The 3,205-nt window shown below is 36.4% G+C and overlaps 1 long non-coding RNA gene across 1 annotated transcript; it reads left to right on the top strand.

Moving 5' to 3' along the window:
• Positions 1–212: 212 nt before the first annotated feature.
• LOC131687178 (uncharacterized) lies at positions 213–1,457 on the top strand. Its single transcript, XR_009305205.1, has 3 exons — positions 213–513; positions 618–986; positions 1,042–1,457. It is a non-coding gene; the product is annotated as an uncharacterized LOC131687178 (long non-coding RNA).
• Positions 1,458–3,205: the final 1,748 nt, after the last annotated feature.

The raw sequence follows: 3,205 nt of genomic DNA, 5'->3' as shown, positions 1-3,205 counted from the left end.
TAGAATAGCTGCTCGTCGTCACAAAACTGAAAACTAACAAATGGCAATAAAAACATTTCATCCTCATTCCTCATACTTTTATGATCCATCAACATATAAATCCAATTACGAACACTAATCACACCCAGGGTTGCCACTATTTTTCAAAGAAAATCTGGCAGTTCAACTAAAAATGTCGACCTCAAAATCATCGAAATTTGGTATACGTTTTAGGTTTCATAGAACCTGCATCAATGGATTTTTATTACCCAAATTTCCAAAATGTGTGTGTGTAGCAGCTTCCAAAACTTAAAAATCTGGCAGAATAAGAGGTTTGTCTTTTTGTCTGGAAGCTGCCAAAAACTCTGGCTGTGCCAGATAAATCTGGCATAATGGCATCCCTGATCACACCCTTTATTTTTATTTGTTTCTTTTGTTACAATATATGCAACTCGATGCAACAGGAAGCGACGACTAAAAACAATAGCCCAAATACATCAGCAACAAGAAGGAAAACTACGCACAAGAAAATAGGTAAATGAAGAAAAATCGTTTATTTATTTATTACCTTATTTACTGATTATACTCATAATTACGATACTACTCACAAAAATTATGCTTTTCTTGTCTCGTTTCAGCAAACCAAAATCTCTCTACTATCTATTAATTTTTTGCCTCCGATTATCCTCTATGTAATGTATCTGAAACTTGTGGAACTAGTTAACAGCCGGCGCCTGCTTGTGGAAGAAACTGGTGTACTATACGGACTAGCACATGCGAACAGTTAGGCTTTGTAGGGTCTCATTTTGACAGAGTCTAGATGGGCGGATGAACATCTGCCAGAGTTCGGACTGAGAAATGACAATGAAAATGATGAAATCTGCGAGCCTACATCTAAAATTTCCGGGAATCAGAGGGAGAAGATTCGTCTTGTTTGATATTTTCCCGGCAAATGGAGTATTCTAGCCGGATCTGTAGGCATTCTTAAAAATGCACCGATTATGCTGGTATTTTTTAACATTTGTTCGTTTCAATAACTAGGTTAAATTTTGATACTTTTAGATGCTGGAATGAAAAATAACTGCAAGCACGCCAAATGTAATACTAGTGAAAAAGATTCGCACCGAAGCTGTTACCTTTTCTGATGACGAAGAGTTTGGAGAACCTTATCATGCACACTGAAGTGGTTACGAGCGCATAAAAACAAACGATGCACAAAAGTCTCTATTCTTTTCAGATGAAGATGAATTGCACTTGACCCTCGTCTATGTACCATCTGTAAAGAATGGACCTCGATTGCGATATAACGAGTAGGAAAGATCTGTTCGTTTCCGTCACGGTAAAACGGTTTCTATGAAACCTCTAGATTTGTCGCCCCTTCTGCGATTGAACATAAAATTCGACGCCATAGTGCTGCAAAGGGTGTGTTCGATGCGAGGGGCGACTCACTCTAGTATTTTCGATTCAGGCTAACGTATTGAGAGACGTATTTGTGTATTTTTCACGAAATGACATGTATTTTGTGTATTGACGACTATTGGTTATTTCTTTCATAATTCTTACGTATTAGCGCATTAAAAACGTATTTGTGTATTGTTCACGAAATGCAATGTATTATGCGTATTGGTGAATTATTTCATAATTTTTATGGATTAGTGTACTAAAATGTACAATTGTATGCACGCATTGTATTTTTGTTGAATAATCAATTGAAACCGAATGTTACTCAATTTTGACGTTTAAATGATATTGTAGAATGCAAGTAGAATAATTTCATAAACGCAAATAATAAAATTAGTACAAATGGAATTACTAGTGATTTTTCAAGATTAACGAACAATTAAGCATTATGTCAAATTTTATTGTTTAGAGAATTAGAATTTCTAATTAGGCTTACCCAATGGTAATTTTTGAGCAACGCGGTATTATATTTAATCACTGCAGTATTATCTAAATTTATTGTTTGTGGCACTAAAAACTGGATTCTAACCGCACTGCGCACTTACCACTCTTTCATTAAATTCTTCTCATAGACTGGTTAGTTCGACTGGTCTGTCTATGAAAGTACCATCTCTATCACTGGAAATACATGTGTTTTGACAGCTCGCAGTTTTCAGATCACTCGCACTTTGAAAGTGCGAAGTCCAGGTTGGTGGGAAGTGCGCAATATTTCAAAAATTGAGATGCATCTCAGTAAAATTGAGATGCTCCTAAGTAAAATCAGCCGAAATTCCTACTGGTTGTACTAGACTCGGTTGCGTCACTAGAGCCTGAATTCTGGCAGAATCCAGCCGGAATTCCAACTGAACTTAGAGTTATGGCTGAACTCATTCTTGCAAGTTTATCGGAAGCGACTCGTAATTCGGATTCTTGTGTTTTGTATTATTTTTTATTATTTTAATTATAGAGGTTTTAACCTTAGGGTCATTCGCCTCTTTTCTGGTTAGAGTAATCTCTTGTGGAAGCGAACCCAGGTGAGCTGCGTACAATCTTGTGTTTTGCAATCTCAATTCATCGAGCGTTGGTTTCGATTCTATTCCCCCAACGAGTGTTGATTTATAATGCAACCTATATATCTAAACAAAATGATCCATCGCAATGTAAACTTCGAACTTGCAAGATTTCAGAGTTTCACTATTTAGGGTAAACATTAAACCATTGTTTATGTCGATAAAATGAGCGAATTCTTGATCAAAAATTTCCTACTGATGCTAGTAGGAAGTTTCGGATTTATTTATGTTCACGTCCCCTGGGAGTATTTTCAAATGTACGGGATGTTTATTTCCATTAAAGATTATGGGATTGTTCCTCTGAATCAAACTACCAAGAATTCTGATTGATTTCTGCTACTTGTCATTCTAATGATTCACCGATTCTGAGTCTGTTTGCTGGGAGTCCCAATTCCGAGAAAAGTAAACAATCTAGCTTGAAAAAAACATACGCTATGTCATAATAAGAAATATACTGAATTAGTTTCATTTGGCATGAAATTAATGTAATATTTCTATGGCTTGTATCAACAGTGTATTAGGGGCCGTACACAAATGACGTAGCTTTTTTCTGGCGATTTTCGACCCCTCCCTCCCCCCTCGTAGCATTTGGTCACAAAATTCTAACCTCCCCCTTGTAAATGACGTAGCATCTTACTAATCCCCCCCCCCCATACAACGCGACAGGGAGATGAAAAAATTACATATGTTTTTCAATTCTTTTAAATATATGTCCT

This window comes from Topomyia yanbarensis, chromosome 1 (genome assembly GCF_030247195.1).
Source record: "Topomyia yanbarensis strain Yona2022 chromosome 1, ASM3024719v1, whole genome shotgun sequence".
Taxonomy (NCBI): Eukaryota; Metazoa; Arthropoda; class Insecta; order Diptera; family Culicidae; genus Topomyia; species Topomyia yanbarensis.
Note: the sequence above shows the minus strand (reverse complement) of the source record. Positions and strands in the feature narration are given on the sequence as shown.